The sequence below is a fragment of the Coenobita brevimanus genome, chromosome 103 (assembly GCF_032717465.1).
Source record: "Coenobita brevimanus isolate Jiangsu-jjx chromosome 103, ASM3271746v2, whole genome shotgun sequence".
NCBI classification, from domain to species: domain Eukaryota; kingdom Metazoa; phylum Arthropoda; class Malacostraca; order Decapoda; family Coenobitidae; genus Coenobita; species Coenobita brevimanus.
In genome coordinates, this window is record NC_137056.1 from 17,935,036 (window position 1) to 17,943,912 (window position 8,877).

Genomic DNA, 8,877 nt, shown 5'->3' on the forward strand with positions numbered 1-8,877 from the left:
TATATATATATATATATATGTCTATCTATCTATCTATCTATTCCCAGACGCCTCAATCCCGTTTGGGGTGGCCACAAACAAATCGCCTCCAAGTCGCTCTGTCTGCCGCCATTTCACTGCCCTGCTCCCAACTCACATCCCCCTCTCTCATATACCTCTCCACCCCAACCCTCCATCGCATCCTCGGCCTCCCCCTCCCTCTTCCCCCCTCCACCTCACTCACCTACACTCTCTTCGTCAGTCTTTCACCCTCCATCCTCTCCACATGGCCAAACCACCTCAGTGTGTTCCTCATAACGCTTCCTATCACATCCACATCAACACCACAACGCTTCTTTATATCCTCATTCGTCAGCCTGTCTCTCCACGTGACTCCACAGGCTCCTCTTAAATAACTCATTTCCATTGCTCTCACTCTTGACTTGTGTCCTTCCAACAATGTCCAAGCTTCACTTCCGTACGTTAGAGTTGGTATCACAATACTGTCTTGTAGTAACTTTTTCACCTCCATGCTCACTTCCCTGTTTCTTATCACTACTTTCAAAGAACCAGCAACCTTTCTTCCCTGCTGTACCCTTTCAAGCACTTCACCCTCCAAACCTCCATTCTTACTCATCACACTACGCAAGTACTTAAACGTACTCACATTTTCCAATTCCTCACCATCCAACCTCGCTGTACATTCACTAACTTCACCTCTCTCAAAGACCATCACTTTACTCTTACCTACATTCACCTTTAGATTCCGTTTCTTACACACTCTCTTAAACTCATCCACCAAGCCTTGCAGCTCCCCTTCATCTTCACTCAACAACACAGTATCATCTGCAAACAACAGTACAGGGAGTTTCCTAACACTATCCTCTCTCACCAGGGCCACTCGAACATCCACTACCCTACCTTGTACCTCTTTTATTACCCCATCCATGTACAGATTGAACAACCATGGAGACATGACACATCCCTGTTTCAAACCAACTTTCAAAGAGAAAAATTCACTTAGTTCACCATCCACACACACTGCAGCCTTCGCACCATTGTATATACTCCTCACAGCATTCAACAACTTCCCATCTACTCCATATATTCTTAACACTTTCCACTATCCTTGTCTATCCACCCTGTCATATGCTTTCTCCAAATCCATGAAAGCCGCATACAACTTCATTCCCTTCTCTAGAAACGTTTCCACTAAAGATCAAAGAATGAATATCTGATCTACACAACCTCTTCCCTTCCTAAAGCCTCCCTGTTCTTCTCCAACTAATTTCTCTGTTCTTTCTCTAACTCTGTCTATAAGTATCCTACCATACACTTTTCCTATTATACTAAGAAGACAAATGACCCTATGATTACCACACACTTCTTTTTCCCCTTTTTCTTTGTACAAGGGAATAATTATACCTGACTTCCAATCCTCCGGGACTCTACCTTCCTCCCAGGCCAATCTGCACATCTTCCACATCCCATATACTACTATCTCTCCCCCATGCTTCAGCATTTCACCACACCCTCCATCAATTCCTGGGGCTTTCCCTAATTTAACTTTCTTCATTGCTTCCACAACTTCTATCCTACTGATTTCTTCCTGTCTTCTCACCTCCCTCCTTCTCCCAGCCATTCCCCAGCCACTTATACTCACATTACTTCCATCCTCTACGTTCAACAATTCCTTAAAGTGTTCTCTGCATCTGCTCACTTTTTCTACCTTCTCCACTAGTAATCTACCATTTTTATCTTTCACTCCCCTGCTAACTTCACTTCCACCCTGTCTTACTCTTTTCACCTCTTTCCAGAACATTTTCTTACAGTCCCTCCACTTTACACTCAAATTCCTTCCAAATTCCTCATCCACTCTCTTCTTACTCTCTCTTACTAATCTTTTCACCTCTCTCTTTCTCTCCACATATAACTCTCTCTTCCGCCCCTCAACTTCTTCCATGCCCCTATTTCTCATCCATTCATTGTATTCTTTCTTCTTTTGTGCCACAGCCTGTTTCACCTCTTCAGTCCACCACGCTGTTCCTTGCACCCACCTCCGTCTTCTCTTCCTTCCACACACCACATCACATGCTGCACATATTTCTTCTGTAAATATCTTACACACCTTCCACGTCTCCCATCTGCTCCAATTCATATTTGCCCAATCGTTCCTCCACTTCTCTCTTATACTCTCCTGCCTTTTCTCATCCTCTTTTAACCTTTCCACTCTCCTTTTGCAACTACTCCTTCCTCTCGTCTTTCCCTTCTTCTATTCCTCCATCTTACTTGCATTCCTAATTCTGGCCACCACCAAGTAATGGTCCAGAAAGTCCACTTCCAACCTCTATACACTCTTGCATCCTTTACAAATCTTCGCATCCTTTCATCCACACACACATAATCAATCATTGCCTTCCTTTCATTCAGTTCACCACCCACCCTTCTCAACCCACTCTGTAGCATGTATACCTGTATGGATCATTTTATGCCTGAAGTGGGTATTGGCTATCTACCAACCCCCTACCCAGCACAAATGTCCACTAACGCACTCCCATTCTCATCTATCTCAGCAGGCACACCCCACTCACCAACTATTCCATCCACCTTCACATTCCCAACTTTACCATTCATATCACCAATCAAAAACACTCTCTCATTCCTTCCAAATTTTTCCATGCACACTTCTACATTTGTCAAGAACTTTTCTCTCACTCTTCTAGCATACACACACACAATCGCCCACATTTGTATTCCAACTTTCAACTTTACCCACACAATCCTTGATCCAAGTGATCCATACTGTCTTATGCTCCTCTTCCATCTTTTACTCACAACTATACATACTCCTTTCTTTGCCCTCTCATTCTCACCTACTCCTGCACATATACCCCAACCATACTCCCATTCTCCCACACTTTCTCTTCTCCATTTTGTTTCAGTTATTCCACATACATCCACACTCGCACCCTCAAGCACCTGGACCATCTCTCTCTCTTTCACCTCATCATTCGCTCCCCTTACATTCCAAGTTCCAATTACCATGTCCTTTGTCCGGTCCTTGGTCTTCATCGTTTGGTCAGTCCTTGTCCGAGGCTTATTGTTTGTTTTTTTAGTTACAGTAGTTGTTTTCCGGGGAGGGGCACTAACCCTCCGCCAACCCTTTTAGTCGCCTATATATATATATATATATATATATATATATATATATATATATATATATATATACGTTATATATATATATATATATATATACGTTATATATATATATATATATATATATATACTTTATATATATATACAAGTAATCACTCTAATATCCGGACGCCCAATAACCCTTGAACATCCCCACTAACCAGACACCTTATCGTCACTGGGATCAAAACATTCCCAAAATGGTCCGAAAAACCAAAAAAATTGGAAAAAAAATCGATTTTTTGCCGTCCGTAATTTGAACTTGCCGCGCGCGCCGCGTGAGCGCATTGTTTTGGTTCGTCATTCCTCCGACGTCCGATAGAGCGCCGCTGCATCACTCCCCCACTTCCCGCCTGTCTCTCCACCGCGACAAGACCCTACGACTCTTCGTCATGGCTGCCCACGTGCTTTCGCTTTTGTTGTGGTGGCGTTCTTGCTGAAAGGCCTCAGGCTTCTCTCTGCCGTACTCTGTGTTTGTGTGATGTTGGCCCCGCCTCCGGAGAAAAGGAAAGAGAGTGGTGTTGACTCTGGAGAAGAAAGCGGGAGATATTGGAGAAAGGTTGATGCGGGTTGGTCTTCCTCTACGCATTCTCCGCGAGGTTTCAACCTGGCCCGGTCGACTTTGTTTGATATCAAGCGTTCACCCCGAGAACAAGCTCATGCAGTACCACGGCTGACTTCTCGTCGAGAAGCAAACGCCAACGTGGAGAGGAGAGGTTATGTTTTACTCCCAAGTATGCAGAGATCGACAGCTCCACGTTGATTTGGTATCGACAACAACGTGCAGCTGGTGTGATGAGTACGGTGGAACGGAGCTGAAAGGCTGCTGCTGAGAAGTTTGCAAGGCTTCCACGACGCCCTAGACTTCAAGCGCATCCGAGGGTTGGCTCTTCGGACGTTCAAGGTTGCGGACATGGCCTTACTAACGCGTAAAGCTTACATGGCGAAGCATTGGACGCTAACGAGGATGGAGTGGACAGAGTTTCGGCACAAGGTGAAAGGCTTGATCGACAGGGAGGGCCTCACTCTCGGTCAAGTCTATAACGGCTGACGAAACCTTGGCCTATTCTATCAGCTCGGTGCCAAGCGAACACTCTCGCCGATGAGAGCGGAGAAAGCGTGTACCTGGCACGCCATAGCTTTCTAAGGAACGGATATCTGCTTTGTGTTGTGCCAATGCTAACGGCATGCACCGGCTTAAGCCCGTTATTGTTAGGCCGTGCAAAGCAGCCTCGGTGCCTTCGTGGGAGTGATGGATGTCCTTCCTGTCGTATGGTACCATTCTTTGAAAGCTATGGTTCACAGCTGTGATTTTCAAAGACTGGTTTCACCATCACTTCGTCAAGGAGGTCATACATTACCAGAACCCAGAAGACACACTGGGAAATTCCTACGCGACCAGGTAAAGGCTCTCCTTCTCCTCGACAATGCACCTGCCCACCCGTTGCAACAAGGACTTGGTTTGCTGAGAATGGCCGTATTAGGTGCATGTTTCTGCCCACCTAATACGACTGCTCTCATTCAACCAATGGACCAAGGAGTGATCGTGGCTTAACAAAGCGCCTGCTACCGTCGGAGAGTTCCTGGACGAGGTGATGGTGGTTCTCGAGGACGAGGACGAGCGCAGGGAAGGACGTGACACTCAGGAGAGCAAGCGGACTTTGGAAAACCTTCGCCGCTACAACATCAAGTCCTGCGGCTGTACAACTGGGCTAGTGCATGGAAGGAAGTCCCTGTGAAAACTCTTGAAAATGGTTGGTCTCGTCTGCTTCTCGGAACAGATGTGGAGTACGATTTCTTAGGGTTTGACGTGGATGACTTCCATGCACGGCTACGTACGCACGGCGACGATGTTGATGTGGACGATGTTCGTGAGTGGTTGGACGACGACGAGGGCGATCCTGGGTATCAGACGTTGTCTGATATCGAGATCGCGTCTTCGGTTGCTGGTGTCAGTCCCGAACTTGAAGATTCCGACGACGAAGGCGATGATGATGCAGACTCCGCCCAGCAGGACACTACTCCAGCCATCCCCAAGCTGAGCGCACTCCGGGAACATCTAGAGTTCGTCCTAGACTACCTGGAACACCCGGACTGCGACAGGGAGATGGGGCCCTTGGGACTCGTGGAGGAAGTGCGTGCTTTCCGGCAGCGCATCATCAATCGCCAGAATCGTCGGTCCTTGCGTCAGTCAACGATTGACAGTTTTTTCAGGCCCGTGACCCCCGCTGTGCCAAGCCCTGGTTCCACTCCGTTGCCTCCCCAAGACAGGCCCTCATGCTCCGAGCCACAGCCCAGCACATCAGCTACAGTGGAGTCACCGCTCGACGTGAGTTTGCGGCTGTCTTCAGAGTCTTCTGTAGTCGGTACGCCATCACCACTACCCACGGTTGGTGGGGTGGGACGCCTGCCAGTGATACTCTCGGGCTCTGACAGTGAATAAACAGCAAGAACTTCTCCACTAGACCACACGGGAATTTTGAGTGTTGTGCAGTGAAAAAAACGGTGTGTTGTGTTAAGGTTTTCAAGTTGGGAGAAAAGACTAAGTAGAAAAGAAATTTAACGTAACTAACCTTCTTTGTTTTGGCTTTGGAAACTTAAAAAAACTTGGGAAAAGTTAATGTGCAACACTTAAATTTAATGGAACATTATTTGGACTAAAGTGAACACTGTGAAAAGAACGGACTTCTGTGTGTTAGTGACTAAGTTCAGTGCAAGACTTCAGGAAGAGTGTAGTGCAAGTGCTTCAGGAAATCGTTCTTACTGTCAGAGTCCGAGAGGAGGCGGTTATTCATCGAGGTGGCCAGGGACTTGCTGTAAGTAGCCAAAATGTTTCATGTTGTACTATTTTCCATACTATATTTACCAGAATGTTTCATATTGTATTTTTTCCCATACTATACTTACCAGAAAGTGTCATACTGTACTTCTTTCCATACTAAACTTACCTCATGCATGTGCAGTAGGAATGTGTTTTTCAGAGTTCGGTTAGGTTCGGTTAGGTTAGGTTCGGTTAGAGTCCATAAGTACCAGAATGTTTATTAATGTATGAACATACTTCTAAACCCACATTTTATGTGTCTATTGCATTTATTTCAGTCATTTATGTGCCTTATTGGTGTGATTTGGGTGTTAAATAGGTGCTATGCATGTCCGGAGGGAGTTGTATAGGTGTTTCTCTGTGTTAGGGTCCGTAAGTACAAGTCCATAAGCTGGGGCCCAATATCCGGACAAAACCAATATCCGAACCTAACGATGGCTCTATTGATCCGGATATTGGAGTGATTACTGTATTATATATATATTATTTATATATTATATTATATATACAGTATATATATATATATATATATATATATATATATATATACTTTATATATATATATTATTTATATATTATATTATATATATATATATATATATATATATATATATATATATATATATATATATATATATATACAGGGTGTTCCAGAAATATGTGCCGAAAATCAGGTTATGTATTCCTGACACATAATTGAATGTAAATTACTAAATGACCATATTGTCAATTCTCAATAGTTTTCGAGTTACAGCACCTCAGAGGTATGCCAGGAATGTGTTTAAATCCAGGGATTGTACAAAATGTCTTAGACAGATGTGAAATTACTTAACGACCATAAAGTAATAAGGCACACAGCAAAGTTGACAAGTTTGTCAGGAATGTGCCGAAAGCTGTAGAGTGTACAGTATGTGATAGGCTGTACATAAGTTAATAATAAGAATCGTAATGATACGTTCGTGTGTGCAGTATCAGATAGTGTTATCACTCTTTACGTGGTAACATGCCATAAACGACAAAGGTGTTGTTGGGTGGTTGAGTGGGGATGGTTTATGAAGAAGGAAGGGAGGCGGTGGCGAAGCAGCAAGGTGATGTCGAGGGGTAGTGGAAGGACGGGTGTTCACTCACCCACCAACACCCATCTACCAGAGATCGAGAGCTGAACGTGTGGATCAATCAGTTTTAGAGAACCACGCGCAAGCAGACATGGAGCAATACTGCAATGGTGACTAAGCAGATATGCACCTGACACTGGGTGAAGCTAGGGGTAATGCTGCGGCAGCAGTACGGCTGTACAGGGAACGTTATCCGAACCGCAGAGTGCCACACTGCCGTACATTTCTCGCAGTTGATCGTCGTATTCGTGAGACTGGTACCGTTCGTCAACGTGCAATTCCGGGTGACGGAGGACGACCACGGGACATTCACATGGACAACATGAAGGACCGGATACTACAAATGATTGAGGATGATCCTGAAATAAGTACTCGACAGATTGCTCATGCTCTGCAGCTGCCAGTGGTGACAGTATGGCGGACTCTACATCAACATCATCTACATCCATACCACCATCAGAAAGTACAAGTTTTAACTGATGTGGACTATCTTCCAAGGATGCAGTTTTGCCAGTGACTGTTAAGGAGGCATGCTGAAAACTGTCAATTTCCAGCACTTGTGCTATTTACTGATGAGGCAACATTCGGGAGAGATGGCACCATTAATTTACATAACCGGCATACTTGGTCTGGTGACAACCCACATGTAATGGCTCGACTAGATCATCGGGTACGATTTAAAATCAATGTATGGACAGGCATCATTGGTGACTATCTGATTGGTCCATACCTTCTTCCCCAGCGGCTGAATGGTGCAACATACAGACGTTTTCTTGAGGACACACTACCACCGCTGCTGGAGGATGTGCCCATTGGAATACGGAGAAGGATGTGGTTTCAGGATGATGGTGCTCCGGCCCATTATTGGCATATTACAAGGGATTACTTAAATTATGTGTTTCCTGGACGATGGATTGGGCGAGGCGGCCCAGTGTCATGGCCACCTCGGTCTCCTGACATCACTCCCCTGGACTTCTACCTGTGGGGACACATTAAAAGCGAAGTGTACGCTACAGACGTTTCAAACCGTGAGGAATTGAGGCACCGTGTGGAGGACAGCGCGGCACGTGTACGAAACAATCCTGGGGTCTTCGAACATGTGCGTCAGTCACTTCTGCGACGGGCTGCAGCGTGTATCGAGCAAGGAGGGCGGAATTTTGAACATTTACTGTAAATGTTATTGTCATACTGGAAATACTGTTTTATTTTGTTAATACATCACGTTGTCCTTGGTAAATGTTTCATTTACAAGCAATTCTCGGAGTCAAAAACATTCAAGCAGACCTGTTAGGTGCTGTAACTCGAAAACTATTGAGATTTGCTAATATGGTCATTTAGTAATTTACATTCAGTTATGTGTCAGGAATACATCCCCTGATTTTCGGCACATATTTCTGGAACACCCTGTATATATTACATGTGTAAGTTATTGCCTGGAGTTTTTGTGTCCTGCCTCTCTCGTATTTGTCCTAAGCCCCGGTCTCGAAAGAGAACCCCGCTACACGTTAGGTGTTTGAGGAAAGGGAAGTCGGTCCTAAAACATCTAGCATTACACTGGTGGACAGTGGTGGTTCTTGACCCGGGCATACGAGAGAGGTAGTCAGGAAATACTGGAAAAATGGCAAGTAGACCACACGTGCAATTACCGAAGTTCGACCCCGGACAGTATGATGTACACACATATCTGGCGATCATCAAGCCTTTACTAGATATTGGTTTTGAAAATGATCAACAAAATATCGCAGTCATGCCCCCACTGCTGGGCAA